We start from the raw sequence: 25801 nt of genomic DNA on the forward strand, positions 1-25801 counted from the left end.
TAAGTAAATCTACAAAATTAACTTAGTGCACTACCATTACCAAAACATTACAGATATTCGTATCTACTAAACGCAAATTGCAACAAACTAATTATAAACCTCAAAGGAACGACTAAATAAACACAGCAATACCGATTGCGTTTAAATATAAGAGCTCTTACCCGTGACCTAACAATACCGACGCGGTGCCTCGCCGTACCTACAGGTAGGCATCTAAATGTGTAGGTTATGCATACCGGTCCAGAAATAAAGCTAAACCGGGCCCGCCGTAATATCTTCATCAAGAGGTGTGTTCAATCGATTATACCGCTGTGCCTTATAAACCATACCTATACGCCTGTATACTCGTATATACCCTACTAAGATATTGTGCCTTGTTTGATTTTTATTTGCCAACGCTACGCCTTGTAAAAGTGCTTGAATTTTTTCGTATCTCAATTGCAAGGATCTGAATAATGGACATCCTTTTACGAAATTAAGTACAGACTCGTTTCAGTACCACTCGTAATATTCAATGTACTTACACGGTTTTGTTCTCATGTGTACGATAAAGTTGTCGCAATCGCGTACAAGTATTAATTAATTCTCGGGTGTAAATCAAAGTTGGATTTTTTATGACTTAATAATATGTTACCGACATTAAAACCTTCGTTCAATCAACTTTATTAAATTACTTTTTTAATTAAGTCAGTATGAAAGCAATTCGTAGTAAGATGATATCTTTAATTTTTCATTACAGAAGTAAATGCGGAACAAATAGTAATCAAAACAGTAGTTTTGTTTGGATGATCACAAATTACATGTTAGAGTTGTGTCGGTAGTGTAAAACGTGTTGTTAGATTTAATTTCGCGGGTTAATAATTCACTTTGGTACATTTCACCGAATTAATACAAGTATCAAATTTAATGTACAAAACGGTTCAGGCATTAATTATAAAAAATCCAGCAAACATTCAGAGCATGTATAGCGAAAGCCTTTAATCAATGCGCTACGCGCAACCGCGAAGCGAATCGCCGACTTATTCGTCTTTTACTTTAGTATGTAGATGAGCTTAATTCGCTCGCATCCACTCTTAGTATGTTAAACACTCATCGGTGGTATTTTTAATGTGAAATCTCCTTCCAGATCCTGAGATAAACAGTAAAAATTACACCGTTTTAAAGCATTTCTCTCTCGGCCGCAGTTTGTCATTTAGCACACCCTTAATATCGATGCCAGTGCCAGATAGCCTCGTGTTTATGTCGCTTAAATTAAATTGCCTGTGTTGATTATTGTGACACTGCTTTTTGTATGTGTTGAAATTTATTTCATTACATATTTTATGTAGTGCGAACTTAGCTTATAAACTGGCCTTTAGTGTGACGACATGATTTCTGAATGTTTCTTTGTAGATTTATTCCTTTGCAAGTCGTTCGCAACCTCGTGCCAGGTTAAGCACCACCTTCATAAAATGATCTTGTCATAAAAATCAATATAAACACAATAACATTCTATAAGAGCGGCCACGATTTAGCTTAACGTCTTCATTAGGGCGCGCACGACCTCCCGATCGCAGACTTGCAGCGCAATTTTCGACTCGGCTCGATTCACAGTCGCGTCCATAATTTGCGTTGTTCGGGTCCCGATTTGTCGGTCGGCTCCGCAATTCTGAAAGCGCTTGCCCGACAATTTCCAAGAGGTCTTGTCGAGCAATTTTCGAACGCGAGCGATTGGTGCACTCGCGATATTCGAGGTGCCCGAGTCCCACGTCGTAATTGATGCTTGAGGCAGGTCGCAATTTTAAAATTTACCATGATTGAGTGTTCACCTTTTATTGCAGCAAAACTTAAAAGCTTTTAAATTTACGCAAAGCCAGTAATTTTGGTGGGAGATTCATTAAATTGTAGTTTAAAACAATGAATTGACCGGATACGGTCACGGCTTTTCTGATTAATTTTAAAATGTACTAACCTTGTTATTTTCTACCATTTTTTTAGGTAAAATTATTTTTGATCATCAAAGACGAAGCAAAAATAATTTGCGGAAATGGTTAATCCGAATATTGTAGCCCAAAGTGCGTATTTAAGTTTTTTCCTCACGCCAAATTACGTTCCTTTCAGAGTTGGCAGCGTTTATTGCTCTAATTATCTGTTCTATTCAGAAAATCGACAAAAAACTCTATGGTTTTCTAAAAGCCTCACCTTTCCTTTTTTACTGAAAAGGCATAATTGTACAACCTGAGCCCGCGCATGGATCAGTAGAACTAAATGATTTATGTTCTCTGGCTAGTTAATTGTATTTTTTTCCCAAAAAACACGGGGCATTATCTCCCGGCGGTGGACAGGTAACAAATCTTGCTTTTTAAATATTATTAGTCATCGCATTCGATTTGGGAACGAGCTCGCTACGAATGCTTTATCACCACCTACTCGGCGTCCCGCGGCTCACGATTCTTTGGTCCCCCTAAACTTTATTCAAATGCGACACACATTCATCTATCTATCTCCGTCGCACGCGCCGCGATTAGTCGCCTTTAAAATATACCCGTCTCGCACCTCACTAAAATAGACTGTGCCCAAGCGCAAAGTGTTCGTGTCAAAACTTTTGTATAGAGTCGGATAATGGCTTACGAAATTTTTCCCCTACCTCGTGACTTTTTTTTACAGTCGAGCTTGTATGCTGGGGTCGTGAAGTTGTGTAAAAATATTCTGGATCGGTTGATGCGGTGTTTTATCGTAGCATAGGATTCGAGTAATGTCGGGCAGATGCCTTCTCCGTTCTATGTGAGCACAGAACACGACTCTGTTATAGTATGGACAACAGTGTCAGTTGTAAATAAGGATTTGTATAGGCCATACGTATCGTAGTAGTGAACGCGGTCCGATACGCGCCTAATAATTTAATACGAACTTAATCGATCCAAGTTCAAGATAATAGCAATAATTGATTATTGTTTATTTTTTATTTATTGTGGTCCAACAAGAAACTTGGATGAATTTAATTCGTCTTGGTGTTTTTGATAGTGATATTGAAGATTGTTTTATGGTGTGCTAGTGTCATCGTTAATCCAATTAAGTGATACGATCAAGATTTTATAAGGATTTTGGTTTATTGTGAGTATTAAGTTTATAACATTTGATCTTATTACTTTATACATATGTTACTTTTTATAGTTTATATAAACTTTCTGCGTTGTTTATTTTAGTTCTAGATTTTAATTTTGCACGGGATCTTGCCTCTAAAAACTTTTATGAAGGTACAAAAATCTTTATCTACTTTTTATCGACTCTCAAAGTGTATCAAAACTTTAATCTACATACGTCTGTATTTTCTAAACTACTTATATAAGTACTTATATTTAAACTGCCATATCTATATCAAACAAAAATATTAAGTACGTATGTTAGGAATACGAATATAGCGGCTTAGCACAAACTCTTTAAAGACCGTCGAGCGGAATGCATCGCGATAAAAGATGTCATCCCGATCCTCAGACCTAAAGGCGAAATCAAACCATATTGATACAACCCGATCATTCGATAACCACCCTTATCTCTGCATGTCAAAGTTCAATATAGCTCACCCACATCGGAGGGTCGAATTACTTTTTTTATCAAAGGACCGAAACAAAAGTTCAGACCTAGCTTTGGGAATTCATAAAATCAAAGCTCCATCCGAATCGTTTTGTTATTCCCCGAAATCGTGCTCTTTTGTTTTTATCGAACATTTTTCATTATCATTTTAGTAAATTCTGTGTGTGTTAGCGGAGTCACGCCTCACGTCGTCTGAAAGCTTGTACGAGCGTACTCTATGTATGAACACTTATGTGTCGTTGTAACCTCACCAACAAAATAAAAGGCGCGCGCGATATTGCCAGCACCTGTACTGAATTCAGCTTTTATCACTTAGGTATTTTTGTCAGCGACTTCCTTAGATAGCGAAGCTCTTACAGCCTCGAGGAAATGAAATTCTTATCGTGCTTTAGTTGAAAGAAGCTCACTCCTCTTATCCGCACAGGAAATACAAGGTGTTGATTTGCATTTGTGCCATAGTTCAGGAGGAGGACATACAATACGTAAATAATCGTTTGGAATTACAGTAGACGGGAAATAGCTAATATGCACTGCTTTTTTTGTCATTGTAATGTCGTGGTATTTTCGAAGTAATCCAATTTTATGAATGAAATTTATGAGTGATCGTTGCGTATGCTTTGTGTTTGCGTTTGTGTGAGGGTGCAGCACGGTTTTAACGCCAGTAACATACGTGACAAGTTTAAATAAGGCTAGATGACATTTACGGAATTCCGAAAAAAAATTAAAGAAAAAAAATTACGTACCAATTTTTTTATTGATTTGGGTCGAGAATCATTAGCATAATTACGTCCTTGAATATGGCACGGATGCAAATCAACAGCTTGTATATCGGGGGATGGAGAGACGCTTGCAATATCCAACATCTGATTGCCAAAAAAATCACGGGGAAATCTGGGGATCCTGCAAAAATGTATCGCACCAAACGTTTGGGGTGAAATTGAATAGATCACATTGATAGAGGGTGTTTTGTTATTGGCTAAAAGCGAAAATATTTACTTCCCTCCTCTTATTTATTAAATGAGTCAGTAGAACGTTGGCCTAGTAAATAATTAAAGAATGCGCAATTTCCAACATAAAATGTTTAATTGATACAACGAAAATTCAAATGTAGTTAAAATTAATGGAATACCGTATCATGTAGACTAAATAAATGACGTGAAAATCTGAACACAAACAAGCAACGCGTTTATTATTGTCATGCAAAGCGACTCGATTACATACGAAATCACAGAATGCGTTCGAAAATTTTCAACAATGATGTCCCCTTTTTCATTCTGACGCTACAGAAAATTTACGATCGGTCCCCGCGACCGAGCATTCGTGCCTGATGTTTCTAAAAATGTGTCAAACTTTTTTACAAACTTCTTTCATTTAGCCTCGTCCGGCCTTCCTCTTTAGCCTTGCAAGTTTTTATTTCTATTGTTTATTTTTTAGTCTCTATTGAAATGTCGCCAGGGCAAAGGATTTTGAGCAACACCGTAAAAACTGGGCCTGCGTAAGTAAATGAAATTTCTCTTTTTAAACGGTCCTTTGTACAAGTGCCTTTGGGATGTCACTTGTCTTTGTTTATTTTTTGAGATGAAGCAATAAAGTATTCTTTGGGAGAATTAGAATAAAAATTGTCATTGCACAATGCGTTCTTTTTAATTATTTGGCCGAATCAACTTTTAATAACTACAATAGAATCAGGTTTAGCCCAAAATCAGTTTTGTACGCTGACAGATCCATATTAAGCAAAAATAATGTTCCTATTTCGAGCAAGATTCTTAGCTCGCATACATCATTGGTAGCATTTCCCGAAACAGGAAGTTAATCGAATTGCTTCGGGGTTCGATCACAGGGCCTTATTATTTGTTTCTTGTTTTATCAATGTTGGCATAGCGCTTTGCATAATCGGTTTATTCAGAATTTATAAAGTGTCCCCGATGATTTCTTTGGGCACGGCGGTCGCAAAACCGGTCTTTGTGTTAGATGTTTTTGTCGTATCTTCAGGCTAACGTTTAGGCTTCATTCTAATTCGAATCGAATAAAATATTATGTTCCATATTGAAACCTAATCTTGGCTTAAAAGTAAGTATGTATTAATGGATACCTATTTGAACATTCTAGTAGATACTAGGCAAGTAGAACTAGAATCAAAGTTAGTTATATTTATGACATTCATAAGTGCTTGTAAAGGCCTAAATGAAATAAATGATTTGACTTTGATAAGTAGGTAGGTGTCACTATTTTTGAGCAGTCTTTGATTTCAAAATCTAAACTAGTAGTATTGAAAGGATTATCTTCGCCTGCAAATGTTAAGAGTCAATTGAGAGGAACGAGACAGTTTGAGGACGTGGGCGATAGTCTAACAAACTGACACAAGTTAAGCTCTGTATTAAAATCTTCCGTAAAATATTCAACAGCTTTAGTACCGTGTATATAAAGCGAAGTTATATAATAACCAGACTTTAATCATATTTTGCTTCAAGAAATTCATCAACTCGAATTTTGAAAAAAGTGTTCAAAAGTTCGTTAAAACAATGAAAGTTAGAAAAACATTGCCAAGAAAAACCCAAGATTAAGATAACCTACCGACGTATTTACACATTATAAATAAGCACTTGCTTATGTGTAATAAATTACTTTTAACCTTGCAATTTGACTTGTTAATTCTATAAGTAAGTAAATGAGTTATCTAAGTACGTGAGGACAAGTGCCGACAGATAATCTCGGAAAACTTAAAACAAAGAAGAATTAACGATTTCATAAATAAATGATAATTTTGGAGCTACTTAATCCTAAACAATGCTCCATCCTTCTCCGCGTGAGAGGAGGCCTGTGCCCAGCAGTGGGACGATAAAAAGGCTGTAACAGTATATTAAATAACAATAACATATACTATTAATTTATAAAACCAAACATTTCTGGTTTATTAAAAGCTGTCACTTCTATTATGTAGGTAGGTAATAAACTTAAGATCTAATCGTTGAATCATACTGAATACATAATGAATTTATCAATACATTAAAATCTATAGATTATCTAGATAAAATACATTGATTGAGAGAATTGATAGTATATAATTTATTTCTTTACGTGGTACACAACAGGTATTCTGATACAGATCTAATATTCTGCTCTAAAATTGAAATAAATAAAAAAATATACTAACATTTAAACACATTATTTTTAAGTAGATTCAAACTAACAAAATAATTAATTCTTTCATTGCGTAATATTACGAAATATGCTACAAAAATTGCAAAACAGATTTTAAAGAAATATTCACTCTTAAAACACAAGACTTACAAATAGGTAGGTACATACTAAAACCAGTAACAACGATATGAACGTTATTATCCCGTCATAAAGAAAGGAAATAGATAATAAACAATGCTGGCCAGCCTTCGTCCACATGGCCGAAGCCTCAGGCCAAGCTGGTTATAGAAAACAGATACCTGCTATAAGCCGAACACTCGAAGACCCATCACTTTCCAAAGGTCAAATTTTAATGGATACAACACCTTTTGCTAGATAATATTGTGTACTTAAACTTTGGCTTCTATTAAAATTCCATTAAAGTGATACCTACGTATTAGACACCTTTTAAACTAGGTACCTTTAGGCCTGTGCAATCAAAACTTTAACTTTACTACATTTGCAACATTGATTACTGAATATTTTTCTTTCTAACAGCTGTTGTTACTACACTTCTAATGACATTAATTAAATTAAATACGTACATTTTATTTACGAAATGCAGCTGAAAATTATACCACCCTAGCAATATTAAACAGGCTTTTAAAATTCTAGTTTCATTAAACACTCAGCTAACTAAAGCTAATGAAAATAATTCTTGCTAACATTTTTAAATAGAGAACGTTTTTTACCTGCGTATACGCATCTGTGAGTACATAGCTTAAATTAATTTAGTTGAGTATCTTCCCTTTGTTGCTACACACCTGTTGTATATTTTATAGATAAGAAATATTCTTCGTAACTTTTTAACTATCTATTATTTTAAGCCCTAATTAGGAAGCAACGCCCACTTCCCGTGAAAACATGAATGTTTGAAATAAATGCCTCTGTGGATAGTTTCTTTTATAAGATTGTTTGGTCAGATAACGTTTGTCTTTCTATTATGAAATAGTTATTTTAGTTAGTTAGAAATCTATTTCAGTCTAACCTGTTGTTCGAAGATATCGGTGTCAATTCAATTGGCATTAACATAAACAAATATTTTTGAATTTGTGTGAGAAAAAACACAATTTTATTAATTTATAAATAAACAGCTACATAAAGCTGGTCAATAAAATTAAAATATTCACATGAGTTTTGATTATATCAGAACCAAACATTTTTAATAATTCATCAATATTAACTGGATAAGATAAAAGATTTGACCATAGAAATTAGATAACTGGTCAACAGTTAAATAATGATGTAAGTTACACTAACCCATCTCATTTAATTTAACGCTTATAAAACTGTTCTTAAAGTAAATATCTGATCAGACATCAGACACCAACGGAGGCGTGTCAGACAACTTTATGTCAGTAAGTAGTCATAAAAACGACAAAGTTATAGACAGTACAATACCGGACGCACGAAAACACATATCATAAAATAGATATGTCGAATTAGTGTCCCCATATCTGGAAATACCGATACCATACTAACAAACTTATGCTAATTACGAAACTTCCACACAAACGGTATTTATACATTTTTAAGACACAGACAACCAAGGTGTTCATATTTCGACGCTCGAATTTAGATATGCGTAGGCGCATAAGAATTAACCGGTGTATAAAAAGATTTTAATCTGTCCCGAATGTGGGCAGTGACTTATAGGTTTTTTCTATTATAAATTTTGCTTACCTAGTGAAATAAATCAACTAATGAGGTTGGAATACCTACTGTCCAGGGAAACTCGGTTTTCTTAGGAGCCCACATAACCCGGAACGTAAATCAAAGTGACACGGTGCGTTAGTTAATTAATAGGATTTCACGCTTTGAGCTCAGGGTTTAATTTAATAGGTAAGTTATATACGACTCTGTCAATTAAAATTTCATGGAATAGTTATTATATAATTACATTTTGGTGCGGTGTTTCATATATTTGCTTCTTGCTGGTGGGTATGTACCTAATGCATGTTACCTGGCTAGGATAGGCGTGTGTCAGGTATAAGGAAGGGTGCACACAGGCACGGGCACAGCTGCCCGCCGCGATAACTGACAGCTTTTAGATTAGGGCCACCACCCCCCCCGCGCCACTCCTGGCCCCTCCCAAATTGAGAGCTCCATGCCGCGCCGCCTAAATTAGTAACGGTTACCAAATTGCTTTTTAATTTCGTGTCCGTTATTAAGTAGATATTTTTGGAGTAACTTCGCCTTTTTTGCTCCTGTGCTGTAATGATGAAATTGTTAGAGATTCTTTTCCTTTTTAATTTTGCTCGACGATGCCGCAATTTCGGCTTAAGTTGTAATAAATTTATTATTATAATTGTATGTTCATTATATCGGTACAAACATTATGAAGCAATAAAACAAACGTTGCGTTCAATATTGAGTTACAAGTAACAACAGCAGGCGGACATTGAGAAATCTTTTATCTCATCTGTATCGATGCCCGGCAGTTATTCATTGTATGTGTGTTTTTTGCTTCGTTTTTTTTTCGTTGAGCCGAGAGCCAGGGCGCGCCGGCCCCGGCCCTGCCCTAGTCGCGAGTTTCGTGGCCCAACCCTAATTTTAATGGCTGCTTACTTCGTCACATCCGGGTAACTAAATATGGAACAGACTTTTTTTATATTTTCAATAATTACTTAAAATGCTGAGAAATATTGGAAAATTATTTTTTGTTGTTATAATTTTGCATGCGTAATTTGTGTTTTCAGACATATAAGGTAGTTCTGAATATTATGCAGGGTTAACGCAACCCACAACACTTATCTGCGTGTTGATTAGAAGGCGTATCTAATTGCGATAATTAAACTGCTATAAATCAATTACTTCTTAGTAATTTTGTTGAATTTATGTGTCTGAGGTAACGCGTCGTACATTCTATGGGTTTTGTATTCTTGGAAAAGCATCTATAAAATGAACCTACATTTGCAGTGCAATTCTTTTTTTGTGAAAGCCGTACCTACATCGCAAATTCATTAATTTATTAAGATAAATGTAGTACTCAACGCAATTTTTCAACAGCTTACATAACTTTTCGCTTGGTGTAAAAAATTGCTTCTTTTACTAATTAGGAGCTTCAACCTGCCTACATCGTTTTGCAGCTAGGAGATACTTGCCTTTTTAACTTCGTGAAAGAAATAAAATAAAAATGATGAGTCATGTATCTGTCCTAATAAATATGTATTAGCTAAGCAGATCCATATCGTAATAAAAAAGATATCTATTTCCATATTACAAACTCTATTCACACAAACGTTTCAACTCTAATTCTATTATAGAATAATTTGATAGGTTTTCCCGCATAAATTAATTAATCCGAGTCAGATTGGATTCCTGTGTTCGAAGCGTATTAATACAAACTATAAGTCATCGGCGCTGCAGTCGCGGCCAACCCTATCCCGCAAGCTGATGCATGAATTACGAGTGCGTCGGACGGGCCTGAGCGACCCCGCCGTGTCGGATCGACCGACGCTTTTTGTTATATTCAACCCGTAATTGCTGAAAAGTTTTCACGCCGTTGCGCTGGTCACGCGTATTTTATTACTATGAAATTGAATTATTTATGACGCAATGCCCGCCAGAGCGACCATTGTGCGTTGTACACGTCGGCTGCTGAATTTTAATATTCGAATTATTATATTTTCACCGCTATAAAACGGGATTGGATGCGATTAGTATTATCCAAATCTGGGTAATACTCGTCACAAAATGACATATCAGCGCGGAGGCTTAATTGCGTCGCCCCTAAAGCCTTGTCCGAGATTTATGTATATCCAATCCCGGCCGCCTAATCCCGCTCCTGGCCGGGTCAATCCGACCCCGGAAAAGGTTTTCCCGGTTATTTTCCGTGGAACTTTTAATCCTGCCGAATACCGACATACATCATAGAGGATTAAGAGGTTTAAATTGGAAGTTACCGACGTCCGAAATAAATTTAAATCGGCTGGCAGTCGGTATTGTGATATCGGTGCCGATGCTAAATGGGAGCCAATTTTATCCCACAAGTAAATCTTCTAAAGAACGGACGTTTAGAAAAGTTGTTATAAATATATGTGTGTCCTCCCAATGTAACGAATGTTTGTTCGCACCAATGGGATTTGAATCGTTTTGTGTAAAGACAAAAGAAGATTATTGAATGTGATGATATTATTCACGTTTCATGGCTATTTGTTGGTGAGATCTATGAGAAGAATTTCAATATTAAGACTACCTTGTGTACATACCTACATGAAGAATAAAACCTCCGAAGATTCTACTGAAGAGTTCCTACCTAATATCATCTACCTAGAGAAAAAAAAAACGCCTTATTCATATAAACTAATCGATAATCTCCATTCCAATATATAGCATTAAAAGCTAAACACACCTACATATACGTACAAAACGGGACCAAATTAAAATGGGTATCAATAAGGGCCCCATAAATCAAAAGCGAAAGCGTCTAGCTGGCAGAAGGCCCCTCTAGTGGACCTTTAGGGGACACCTGACCTGCCACAGTTGTGCCCAACACCGCATTATACCGTATATGTAGCTAATATATCAACGCCGTATTATTTTCATTATTTTAATTTGCCTTTGGTATTTTTTTCCATTATCAAAATCAAAAACTGCAGATTTGAAAAATGCGTTTGATAAAATTGGGCTAACATGCCTTTCATTTTTTTCACAAAATTGTAGTCGAATAGTTTGGGCAATGTATTCATAGCTACATGTCGTAATAGAAACGTTTTACAATTAAGTATGTTAATGGCATAGCGTTAGTAGCACTAAATATTTAGCTCAAATTAACGCCCTACCTAGATATTGCAACAGTGGCATATGTATCTCATCTCTAACATATAGGTACCTACATAGTGATACATTGTGTGCCCTCAGCCGCATACCCTCGTGGACAACACGGAATTGGGTACGTAAATCATTAATCAGCCGCGTCATTTGTTCGCGCCAAAATTATTAATGTCCGCACTGGCGCTGCGCTTACGTCGCGTTGCCTCTTTAAAACGCAGTTATTGCCTTATGTGCTGCTAACATTGCAGTTGCGAATATTCCAATAAAAAAGTGTTTTTTTGTTGTTGATGTTCTTGTTAGTGAACGGAGTTATGAGTTTGGGAGTTTTGATTTTGAAAATATACCTATCAAATAGGAAATTAAAAAAATTAATAATACCTATGTATTTTTTCACTAAGAAACTATTTGAATAAAGATGGGCATATCGACTTGTAAGTCGGCAGGTGTTAATCAAGAGAACAACATGATAGATAATATTCAAATAAAAATATATACGATTCTTTAACAGGATTTCACGGCGTCCACTTCCAAAAAGGGCTTAAGCCAACCAAATCTAGATTTGAACCCATAAATCATCATACATTGTCAAAAGAACATTGGATACACAGAGGCGAACTTTTCCGAAGTCACCGTGGCTAATCAAGTGTAAACTTTGTAAAGTTGGGTGGCTGTTAGAAAAGGGTGTAATTCAAGTTGGAAGGGTTGTAACCGCTGGAGGGCTGAGGGCCGGAGGCGCAATAAACTGTCGGAGGACTCTCTGATTAATGGATGTGTAATTGTTCCCACATAATGTACAATAACTCGCATAGATAAACGCTGTGTTGGTTGTCATTATGGATGCGGTAATTTTAATTAAAGATTCTTATTAGAAGTTATAATAATTTTCTATTTAGTATACGTTGTCCCTGCTTCTAGATTGAAATGTTCACCAGCATGATATGAAATATCATAATTAGGGGGAAGCAGACAACTTTATCGCTTTGATCCATTCTAGAAAAACTTCAAACATAATAGAAAATGACGGTTAAAATATCAGTAAAATATATATACAGCCATAACGTTGGCATTTACAAAACTAAGCTACAACACTGCATAGTCAACCAATTGGAAACATTAATTTTTAGACCCCTCTAATAGTCCACATTCCACGTCAGGGCCCGAAGACCAATCCGGGGGTCGTACCCGATGCTTTATAATGAACCCGGAGAATGTTCCGCTAACTAATGTCTTTGTAATTGTCCTTGTATAGTTATGTATCCCTAGATTGCTAACATAAGAAATTCACTAATAGTGCCGGACGGGAATTGCTAAATTAAATGGTGATCAAAATCCTTGGCCAAGTATTTAGAACTGTTTTAGTTGTTCTTGAAGTAGGACAAGTTAATGCTCAAAATATTTAATTTAGGCTGACATATAATGGATAAATGGAATGTCAACTTTTATTAAAGAAACGGTTTATTTTAATAGTTTGATGTATATTATAATCTTTTTTCCTTACCTAGACAAACATCTCAATAATTTACAATCAACATTGTTTTAAATTGTGGAAATGATATAAGAAAAAAATACCAAATTCCTATAAGAACAAGTTCCACTGTGCATTAAATATTCAAACTCTCAACGTATTAAATTAAATTTGTTATCAGAGGAATTAATCTCAGGGCTAGGTCACGCATCTATTGTCTCCGTTCCGTTTAACGCACACTTAATTACACGTGGTCTAACGTGAACACCTTAGCTAAAGGTGAAGATTGCACTTATCTTCCTTTCTTAATTTAGCTAAAGATAAATAATTCAATTACCACACGATGGGGCGGAATTACTGGGTGGGCGAGTAATTGAACTAATTACGTCAGTGCCTCTGTGTTATTAGTAATGAATTATTGATGTGCCGTAGCGTGTGATAAATGATCTTCGCTTGTTAACTAGACAATTATTATTTTTTTCTACCGTACGTTCGATGAATTCAATTTTTATTGTCGTCTCGTACACGTAGCTACTCCAAGAAATAGCTGAATAATAGAACGCACGAATACTTCTTTCCTCATGTAAACCTACCTTTAGGATTTTGAATATTAATTTAAGCAATTAGTTCATCTATTCGACGGCAGATGTCGCTGTTTCGAGTTGTTGCGTTTTCGCGTTTAAACGCAGGAGAGCGCCACTTCCCGCCACAATAACTGTCGTGTTTTATTATTATTTTATTGCCGCGTTCAGTTATCAACGTTGTTTATTGACATTCTATTACAAAGCAGTAAATAAACAAGCGTGTAACCGCAATAAAAGTGCTCGTTCATCATCCGAGCGAGATTGAGACGATAGTGAAGCGACAAATGTCCCGTAGTTCAACGGTGCGGCGTTAGAGGGCGTGATTTATGTCAACATTGATGTTCGTTTATGGTTCAATTTGTTTTAATCGACGATTATGAGCGCATTAGTTTTTACGACGTATTAAAACTTGATTTTAATGGGCGGCTCTTCAAATATTTACGTACTGCCGAGCTTTATTCTGAACTAATAAACTTATAAGGATTTATTAAAGTGTAGTAAAGAGATCAACTTCTTAATTTAAGTGTTGCTCTGAGTCAACGGGTGTGTGCCAAGTTGTATTTCAATAAGGTTTAAAATGTATTTATGATTATTATAACGGTTGACTTTGTTATTACGTTTAGATCTTATTTTATGAGGTGTAGAGCTGAACAAATATTGAAAAGAAACTGAGCTTGAAAAAGCTTCAGTGACCAGACATATGTTTGAAATAATGTTCAATTTATTGAAGCTGTTAAAAACGTTCATACCTTTCTACTTCTTCTGAGCTCTTTTCATTTTCAATTTGTTAATTTTTTTTTTCAAGTGTCAAGCTAAAAATAGTTATTTGTTATACAAGAGTGCAAAGTTGATTTTTAACCGCGGGCTCAATTTTGATGACCGAGCAAGCGAAGGATTCTAAAATTGAAAGACGAGCGTAGCGAGTGTTTCAATAATTAGAATCCTGAGCGATAGCGAGGGAATCAAAAGAGCACAAGGTGAAAAATCTTTGCACTTGAGTGCAACACGTAACTTTTCATCCCACCTCATCGAGGAAATTACTAAAACAAAATGGCGCCGACATATCAGTGTCAAATTAAAAAGATGTACCTATTAAAGTTCATTTATTTGAAAACTCAGTTTAAAAATGAAACGAGGTTAAAAATGATCAAAAATACTTAATTAATTGAATAATTATTTTAGGCAGTATTTTATTTGTTTAATATGTATTTGTATGAAAAGTCTTATCAAGATTGTCACAAATGGAGTATTGCACACGATGTTCTAAATTCAAATCACTTTGCCGCTCTAGAGGATAAAAACGCCTTTTGCGCTCAGATATCAACGGGAAAAACTACTCTTTCCGAGATGGTGGGATGAAAAATATTTTTATTGTTACCCAAAATATTTATAAATTTACAACTACAAAACATTCAGTCAAATACCCCAAAAAAGTACAGTAGGTATTATCCTCACATTCGTCACGTTATCACTACTGCGCACACTTAATAATAATACCAACGAGTAAGGGTGAGTGCGTACCCCTAAAAATTAAAAATGGCCGCTGTCGGGAGCCCTCGATTGGTGGCCATAACTCATGCGGCTGGGGCGCGAGTCATTTGTCTGGGTACCACCCCCCACCCCGAGAAGTGCTCGCAAGATGGGGATGCGAGTGTCATATTGTTTTATTGTGTTTAGGCAACTGTTTTAACGTATTTTTTTTGGATGAAAATATTGTTTTTTTTTTTTTTGGGGAGTTTTGGATAATTGTTTTAGTAGTTGTTGGGTATGTGTGGTATCAATATACGGAACTGATGTTCTACCTACCTTTCAATGTAGAACTTCCTATATAAGTTTAAAAGTGGAAAGAAAATACTTAATAGTTTTCAATAAACAGTTATAACAACTATTACTTTATTGTTATAAATTAGGCATGTATCTATTCTAAAAAAGAACAGAAATAAGAAATAACTTTTATTTTAATGTTCTTCAATATTATTTTTCAGAAAGTTGTCTTAACGCGAAATGACAATGCTACTTATCTTACAAAATCACCGTTTTATTTTGAAACATTACCTGTCTATACATAAATAGTAAGTAATCATAAATAAATACAATTTCAAACCAATTGTTAATTTAGAAAATTTTGTTGTATATGTAATACAACCTTAAAAACGAAATCAAAAACTACGTAGCAACTCTATAGAAGATATCAGATATTACAAACTTAATTAGTTTCTTCGTGTTCCCTAAACGTAATGCTTATCTATCTATGTTTATGAATATAGAAAGCAATAACTTATAGGGACAGGTCTCTCTGATTAGGTCTACGTAATAATGCTGAATTACAAAGTTATTTTTACCATCGAAAAGGCCCTTTTTTCTGATTAAACGAAATTAAGTAGAACAGAAATAAGTAACCTTTGATTTTGTCAACGGTAAAGATAAGTTTGTGAGAGTGTTCGCGTGTTAGGAGGCAGTTTCCAAAACGCCTCACGCACTCTTCCGAAATAATTTTAATAAAACCAGGTTAGGTGAATGTTTTGATATTTTTTTCCTCAAAAAATTGGGAAGGAAAATGGACGTGGAAATAATTTGTAGCGATGCGTTTTTATTTTTGGTGTATAAGTAACGGGGCTCTGGCTATTTCTAGTTTTTTCGGAATAGAAATGGTAAATTCGTAAACACGATGCATATCTAAGATCATTTGATTCAAGAAAAGTATCGTCGTCGAAAAAAACACGCTAAGCATTTCCTTCTTACTTAATGCAAACTGTTCTCGAAATCAGTAAATTTTGTTCACACGCTAAATTATTTACTCAAAGTGTTCAAACCACTCGTAGTACGGAATTTGAGCTTGTTACTATTTATGCAGTGGCTAATTAATAGATAATATCAATGACTTTCAAAGTGTTCGTTTATTTTAAAACTGGCATTATAAACTGTGTCGTACCTTGCAAACTAAAATTATAATTAAGCAGTCACTACGCTAGACATTAGTGCAGGCGTGTACAACGTTACTAGCACAATATTATAATTGAATATTTCCAACCCTTATTAAGTCCAACAATGGTTGACCAAAAATAAATCAACAACAACAACTCTATCTTTGAAACAACAAAGCACTTGCATTCGCAACGATTATTATCTCTAAAACAAACTTAATGCTTTTAAGGCTAGTAGCGACACGGTCTAGAGACATTTTACCACTTAGCAAACATAGTTTCGCAATCAATTTGACCTTTAACCGCATTTAAATAGGGACCATTTTCGGATGGTCTAATCGCAAATTTCTTAATCGGAACAAGCAAATGTCCTTTTGCGGTTGCGTTAGACTTTAGTCTTGAAGATATAGCGTCTGTTTTTGGTTGTAGAGGTAATACAAATGAATAGTAGAAGGACCAGTCGTGATCGAGGATCGTGATTGCGACACCGTACTGCGTGCCCTTTGAACACGGGTTCCGTAGCCGTGAAAAATCACTTGAACATATGCAAGCTGCCGGCCTGTCCCCTGGCGACATTCTAATCCAACGTAATGGTAGCACCGACATTTATTACCTGTTTATTCTTGTAAATCCTAGTTTTATTGTCAGTTTGGTAATGTGAACTTTGTATTTTTAGTGGACCAGTAAATATCCATGTTTGGGGAATTAAAGAAATATATGGTGCATCGTGTTTCTACTGTAAAAGCTTTTAAAGCTGCTGTTAAAATTAACGTCTTCGTTACTGTCACATTAACATCAAACAAATGAGTATTGACAACTTATTATCGACCATAAGTGGCATACAATACATATAAATAAAATATTTTAAAATGTAGACCTACCTAATTTCAGTACGAACGCTCTAACTTTTTATTCTCACTGTACACTGCAAATGATCGTTTGGTAGAACACGCGAACATGCTGGCACCGTGAGCTGTGTCGAAAGAATTATTGCCCTATCTATCTCGATATCAGTTTCATGATACCTGCACGCTGTTAAGACAAATATCAGACACGATTAAGTGCTTTTAAAACTTTGAAGTTAGAAAAGAACAGCTTTTAAAAGACTGCTTGTACAACAATATTTATTATACTTACATACTTCCCACTATCTTTTTACATATCCGTGTATATCATTACTTCATTAATTTCATATGATTAAATAGAACAGACCTATTCGATTACTAAAATCGATATCGACAAATCGTTTCTAAACAACGCAAAAAGCTTCAAAGTTACAACACGTGCGTAATGCGTAACACATGACTCATATTGCTACTAGAACCATAATAACAATTATTATTTCATAATATTAATGGCCAATAAAAAAAATCGACTAATTATTTATCGAGTCATCTATATAATCGATACATGCGCGCGCGCGTTTTGTTTAAAATTCGAACATCGACGCCGCCCGGTATGGCGCACAAGGGATCATAAAATATTATGGCTCTATTCTTTTCGATACGTGATAACTCCTGGATCAGTTGTTGAGTGAATGTTAATGTAGGGCTGTAGCTAATGTGACACCGATATGCTTCCGGGAAGTATCGATATAGTGTTTCCCAGGTTTGTTTTTGAAGTTTTCACAGCACTAGCGGTGACGTTTAAAGTCTTGCTACGTAGAGTTCGATGTGCTTCGCAGGTGTTACCTTTAAAGCATTTATAGCTGTATGTAAAAAAGTATAAGAAAAATAAGGAATAGTTTTTTACGTCTACGTCACAATGCCAGCTACGAAGTCTATTGATAGGTACGTGTTACGCAGCTGGCCTTGGTTCTGTTTGAACTTTCGTATTTTTAAGCTTATCTAATAATAAAATAAGGTTTTATAAACATTTTAAGAATTTCTTAAAAAATTTTGTTTATTCGTATCTACGACTTGTTTTGTAAATATAAATGTGTATAAATAAATTATACAACATGACTCATATAAAATACATTTATAACAAACATTTCGAACACCTTTATAGAATCGTAATTATCAAAATGTCAAAAACAGTTATACTTTATTATAGTTTAATTAATAGACTATCGACCTTATAATGCTGGTCATAAATAATTCAGCTATCTATAAATCTATTATTTATTTAAACAAATCATAACGCCGCATACAAGAGCGTGATTGTAATATGAAATTTGTGGAGCACGTGTCAATTTTAAAAAGTATTTTGGCATAGTAATGACGGTCGAAGAAAAACTATAAAACTACGCATTAGTATTCTGATACAGGCTTTTTCCTATTTACCACAATTTGGATATGCACTGGGGTTTTTTGTTTTGTCTAGTTCATCTTTTGAACGGATAGAATATAAAACAGTGGACTACATAAGGCAAATGAATGCCTTTGATTAAAATCGATTGTATCATCGAATCTATCAAATCGAATAAACCTATCGATGAACCACAATTTTAGTTTAAATTTAGAACTCTAAAACTTGCCGACCCAGCTCTAAACATTATCAGTTTCCATTCCATTACCATCACTAATGTGATATCATTTACAAAACACACGCATTTTCACTCATACACATACGTATACATGGTGAAAACTTACCAATAAATCAGTATATTTTATTGGATAGTTTGAGCTTTCAGCGGTAGGCATCACAAATCATCGCGACGCATCGCCCGCCCAAACTGACATCAAATGGTGCAGAAACTTTATGTGTAGTGCATACCTACTTCTGATTGGTGGTGACGGTTGATTCATAACTATTGTTGTTTTAAAAAAGGTTAGTAAAGTGAGCTAGTTTGAGTAGGTACAATTGTAGGTACGAGACCTGATTGGCTGAAATTATGTGACATCTTTGCCTATCAATAGTCGAGTGTAAGTGAAAGTGTGTTCTGTTATGTAACTACAGGCTAAAGTTTATTCTTCAAATAAAACAGTCTAAGGAAATAACCAACAAAAAATTGTGATACAAAACTCTTTATTTTTAAAGCGATCAAAGCACAAAGTTTGATTAATCAAATCATACATTTCACTTTATCAAATAATTTCCTGGTAACTCAAAAAGCATTACGTACACCATATAATTATTATAATGTTCATTAAAATACCAGTAGCCTATTCCAGCTTAGTCCGATAAATGCCAATTAAATCGCTGATTAGATTAAACCCAACTGCAATGTCTGTTTGAAGACAATCAAACATAGAGCCTCGTTTGATAGCGAGGCAAGATTAATCAGGCGAGTACTGGCTGCCAGTAATGACGCGAAGTGTCCTTAATTTAATATGGCAAATAATATGTGCTGTGTTGATTTATATTATTTGAAACCGTTTAGAGTGCAGTGCACGTAGTAAATTAGATATTGACTTGCAGTGTACTTTAGACACTAGCCCCCAAGGCAATTAATTTGATGGAAGTAAAACTGATAAAATACATATCTTATTCGTAATGTATAGATAAGCAATTGTGAACTTATGATAATAATAAAATTACTTACTCGACTTAGCGCACGAGGTTGTCGCCATGTGGAGTGTCGACACGGCTGTTGTTGTGCCGATTGTCGTTACGGCCAATGGTTTAATAGCCAAGAGCCTCGACGAACACCTCAGGAGGCTCTCGTTGGGCGGCTGGATCAAGGGACTGATTCAGAAGGCAGTACTCCTTGATACGGCACGTATTGTGAGGAGGTTTCTGTCTCTGGGACCCTAACCACCGGTACCTTGGACCCTGTGCCCGATATCGGTGGCAACCTATTTTTTATATTTTTAAATGCTTTTTATTTTTATATTTAATATTTAAAAATGTAAATTATATGCTTGAAAATAAATAAAAAATAATAAAATTACTTACCATTATTTATATTGTTTTTATTTTATATATATTTTCTAGGCCATTCGTTTCAAATAAAGTGCAAGTTTGTGGTTTAGTATCGAAATAAAAGATGTCCCGAACGGACATTTTATATCATTGGCAAAAGCTCTTTTTATGCACCCCATGAGGAAAGAATACACTGACTTTTATTGAATGTAATGTTTACCACTCTCATGGATTGAACGAGCCGAAATAAATACAAAAACTACTGCTATCCTCTTGCATAAGCATCATTGATTGTTTTGCATACTTTGAGAGTTTTATTAAACTTATTTTGTGTTAAATATGATGCAGTTCTTGAGTAACTCATCTTGTACTTTCTTACATAGAACTCGATAAAAATATGAAGACATAAATTAGTGTTATTCAATATATAAGAACTAGTCGAATAAATTAATAATTCACTAACACCGTTAATTTAATTAACTGCAATTATAATGGATGGAATGATACGTAGGTATCTAGAAAAAATGGTGTGTCTTACATTTACAGCTAAAAACTTTTTTGACGCTTAATTGATCCTGTTCATAGATAGTTATGTGGAAAGTACAAATGTGTTTTAATTACATATAAATTACACGCGTAAGAAATAGACGTTATAAATAGTTTTCGCACTTGCAAGAAGACGCTAATATATAACGTTCTATATGTTATGTTTATGTAAAAACTTGGAAGTATTTGTTGAAAGTGAAAGACAGTAATTCTTCGAAGCTGTATTTATCAATAAGGAGGAAACTTAATTTTCCATATTAATTATAGATTTGTATTACTAACCGAATTATTTCGACCCCTAATATAAAAAAAGTATTCTAACAAATCCCATCAATTAGAAAAAAGAAAAAAGATCGTGTCGGGCATAAACATTTCCAAATTACATGAAAAGCAATCAATTTCAGCAGCGCACGGCCCATCAATCCGAACACGGCATAAAATCTAAATCTGTGCGTGCACATGCATAGTTAATCATTCGTTAGCATAGCAATCTGCATGCGTAACGTACCCGCGATGTACACAGTAATTAATAATTTCGACACTCGCCGATTAACATTTAAATCAGAGTCGCATTCGGTCGGGATTGGTCGGGTTCGGTCGGCACCAGTCGGGCCTGATCGACCGTGGTCGGGGGTGAAACAGTCTGACGGATTGATTTATATTTTGTTTATTCGCCAAACAAATGGCTTTGCAGCGTGTACGGGTATCGTCAGTGTTTAATGCCCAGCCACTTTTACCAGCTAATCGAAGATGAATGATATTCACAAGTTTTACACAAATATTTCCAATTCAACGCTCGTTGTGCGAAAGTAGCGATAAACTGTAAAATAGTTTATTATCACCGTAAGGTGTAACAATACTGTGCATAATTCATGTTTCACTATTTCTTGATGCTAACTTTTCCGAGAACAAAGTTAAATGTTTTTGTGCAAACTAAAAACGGGGAAAGAAACACACTTTACTAAACTGTATTTTTTTTTTTTGTGTTTTGCAAGAACTGCATTATTTTCATTCCGACTAACTGATGTTGATGGCCGGCACATTGACAGTTAACAGTCAATTACCTACATGTGGGGTAAATGTACCGGTTGCAGTGCGCATTCTAAAGATCTTTAAAAAATGCCTATGTAAATCTTATTGCGGTGAACAGCGTGTAAATGTGGTGGCTAATCTATCACCATACAATTAGCGTGCGTCTAGACGCACACGTACCTTCGACTGCTTGAAAGATAAATACTGGCTGACAGCTAACTGGCCAAGCGCCTGCTTGATACTGATAAGACTATCTGACAAATTACAGTTTACATTGTAGATACATTGCACACTGTATTTCGTACTTGTAATTTACCTAACGAATGAGCCGTCGTTTCTTACGTACAAAACAAGTTTTATTTCTTAATAGCAGCTGTTAATCATTTCGTCGAAAGTGTGAAGTGTACATTTGTTGTTTTTTTTTAACTACAACAAAATGAAAAACTGGTACACTTTGCCAAAATTCCATTCATATTAACGTTAAAAACAGCTGGTATCTAGGCAATTATCTGGGTACTAATCCATAATTTTCCACTTAACAACTTAGTAATGACATAAATAATTGCGCTTCTTGCCGCTTCACCATGGAGTAAAGGTGACCTACCACGGGTTCATGCCTTAATTACGCGATAAAGGTATCGAAGCATGTCCTATAATTTAGTGTTGGTAATTATGTTAATATTGTCACTATGGAGGTGGTTTTGCTCGTCAATCGTGGCTCACGCTTGACGGCGCTGCCCGACGCTGCCCGTCATTGGGTGGCACGCCTCATAAACGAGACACCTTCTATTAACGTATGTATTTAGTCTAGGAATGTATTAGCACTAATAGGAAATTATTGGTTGGACTCAACGATTGCGAATGTGTGAACTACTGTCTGGTTGGTGAATTGTTTATCGTTTAATTAATAAAATTTCGTACTAAGAAAATAAAATAATATCTACAATTCTTCCAAAGCTCCCTTTTCTCACACCTATATGGTATATTCATAGTGATAGAATTGCATACATAATCACAAAATCCCACTCAAAACCTTTACCAACCCACAAAGTTCATCACGCACTCTCTCAAGCAATAAAATAGGCTTATCAATTCATATTACAAATATTTGGTTCGCAAAAGACAGTCGGAAACCTAGGGTCAAGCAAAAAGCTCGCATGACATTTAAGACAATCATAACCGTGCCTTATACGGCTACAATAATGGTTAATCCAAAACTTCGCCGAGCATGCGTAACTTATCTAATTCGGTAACTTACTTAATGCAAAGCAAAAATTTCGCGAGTGCGATTTCGCAATGTTTACGCGTCGATTTTTTCCTGTCACTCCGTTAGATGCACGTGTCCTAAGGCACGTAGACCATAACTTCGAGTTTAGCTACAACCTGGGCCTTCCCACTAGAATACTTACCAACAAGGAAATGTAAACTCGCTTTCCGATTTCGTACTACTAAACTTTATAATGAATCGTTCTTTTGGTCTGTGATATGAAAATGACGCCATTTTTGTGTCTGGGATTTTGTTTCGGTTGATAATGGTGCTGAAAATAGTCTTAGCACGATGTTTTTATGTTAATAACAATGCTGTATTTTAAGTGATGTTATGGGTCAAAGCATAGCGTAGTTTCAGGACCTATAATTTCAATTTCATACTCTAATCATTTGAGCAATTTCCATGCTTTTCTTTGTGTATCATTTCGCCATCTCAAAAGTGATAAATCGGTCTCGTAAAGCGTAAACATAAGCGCCCGCCTTATTGCAAACGACTCATGATTGATGACGATTATCGTATTATCGTTCCAAATTGGGCCGTCAAAACATAAAATGACGTACATTCGTGTGCGTAACACAACAATTATTTCAAAATCGCGCTCAGGGCTCACATAACTCGTGTTCGACACGCGCTGCCCAACGTTTTTTCATCAATTTGCCCAGCGCATTGATATGCGAAATGTAGTCGCGAATCGCACGTCGCATACATACGATTAAAAAATCGCCGCGGTAGGTGACCGGTGCGTACTCGGCTTTAATTGAATAGATTTAGCGTCACAGCCCGACTCCTAATTGTCTAATTTGAAGCGAAAACAAGGTATGGTTGACGGACGAATATATTACAGTGGTATGTAGAAGGACTTTCTTTTGGTGCGATATAAACAATGGCCGGGAATAACAAACAGTAGCTAGGACTTCTTGACATTGATATTGATTAGGCAAGATTCTATGAATTAGGTCTCGGAGTATTTAGTTCTACACCTTGAGTTGTGCTGCTGTTAGGTGGTTGAGGTAGGTACCTATTTCAGTCAAACAATTAGCATAAACAAACAAACACCTATTTTAGATACTTAAACAATCAAGTAGATAGAAGTATTGTAAGAAATTGACTCACCCTTGCTAATTTATACTTTGTAGGTTTTTTCAGTAGGTATAAGTAAAGGGGTACTAGTTTTCAGTTAGCGACTTCTGTATAGATTCCCGTTTCCGTCTACCATAGGTAGATATACCTAGGTATGTACCTATACGTCCAGTGCGACTATCATTACGTCATTTCAAAAAATAGCACCGCGCATACATTGTCAACATTTTTAAGTTATTCAAAACACTTAAGGGCAAAAAGTAATCAAGACACTATTGTTTAGCCGGCCTTGTGTCTAGGTGCAGCATTATTATTCGTGGACTGACGACCATAAACCTGAAGGTATGTAGGCAAGACATGTGGGTGGCCTATGCTAAACCGATACTGCCAAACGTTGGCCGCACGGCTGCGGAATACCTGACCACGGCGGTCACAGCTCTCAGAAAGAAAAGTTTTGATGCGGATGTATTGTTTTGGAACGAATTGGGGCGGGATAACGGTATGGCGCCGCGGCGGTGTGTTTGATTTTCCCCTGACCTTAAAGCTAAAGGCGCCCGCGCCGGCGCCGTTTCTATTTTGGATAATTTATTTATTAAGGTCCGGTGATTGCATTACGATAAACATATATTGATAATCATACAACTTTGTAAGTACACGCTAAATAAATTTCGATGTCATAATTTTTGAACTGTCAGGACGCTACGAGGTCCTTACGCCGCCTGCATAACAAATGCAAGTGTCTAATAAGTTTTACGAGCCCTGTAAACGTCGAGATATCAATCAAACATACGCAACACACGTACTCGCACTCACAGTATTTATCTTGTGATTAGATTTACCAATAAATTATTTTCCTTTAAATTTAACGAAAGGAAAATAGTTTTTACGTTGATACATAGGAAAAGCTTCCAAATTTTTTCACCATTTATCATGCTGAGCAATTCAAAATACGCAAATAAAACTAAAACAAACCATGTTCTCGCGGCACTAAAATAAAGACAAAAGACGACACCAATAAATTGTCGCTGAAAAGTAACCAAAGCATTATACAGTTGCATAACAGTAAATAAAAAGAGGAAAAAGGAGCAAAACTGTGCACGAAACTGTGCGCTTTTAAATACGGACGACGTTGAGCGCGGGTAAGGCAAAGACATTTATGTTCACTAAACAAGTAGTAAAAGTCACTACTTGAGCGTTTTTATGGCACTCATAAATGTCAGATTGTGCGCCGGGGTTTAGCAGGCCGGCCTGTGCGCGGGGCGCCCGTACCCGACCTACTGAATAAGGCATCCGATTTTACGAACCCGACCACCGATACTTAATTGATTCTGTTCATTTCTCAATTTGTGTGTTTTTTTAATGTTTTCGTTTACACTCGCTTGACGTTTACGACTGTCATTCGTTGTATAATAAAGCGATTTCTTTGCCTTTTTCAGGTAACCATTTCTGGTGCTTAACAGTCCATAAACAATAAGGCGTCATTAAATGGTAAGTTGGCGGACCGCTGCGGGAATGTTTAGGTGGTGCGTGAATGACGAGCGCAGAACGAGATCGCGCCGTCTCG

General features: G+C 35.7%; 1 protein-coding gene across 2 annotated transcripts in view; it reads left to right on the forward strand.

The window, feature by feature from the left end:
• The window catches only part of LOC124634409 (homeotic protein antennapedia), a 166948-nt gene that overhangs the window by 46884 nt on the left and 94263 nt on the right, over positions 1-25801 (forward strand). The window contains exons 1-2 of one of the 2 annotated variants that reach the window (XM_047169982.1): positions 2684-3093; positions 25674-25725. The exons of the other annotated variant lie outside the window; for it this stretch is intronic. The gene's annotated coding sequence lies outside the window, so the exon portion shown is untranslated. Of the gene's footprint in view, positions 1-2683; positions 3094-25673; positions 25726-25801 lie in introns of those variants that run through there. 2 annotated transcript variants of the gene reach the window in all.

The sequence above is a fragment of the Helicoverpa zea genome, chromosome 11, assembly GCF_022581195.2.
Source record: "Helicoverpa zea isolate HzStark_Cry1AcR chromosome 11, ilHelZeax1.1, whole genome shotgun sequence".
In the NCBI taxonomy this organism is placed as follows: Eukaryota; Metazoa; Arthropoda; class Insecta; order Lepidoptera; family Noctuidae; genus Helicoverpa; species Helicoverpa zea.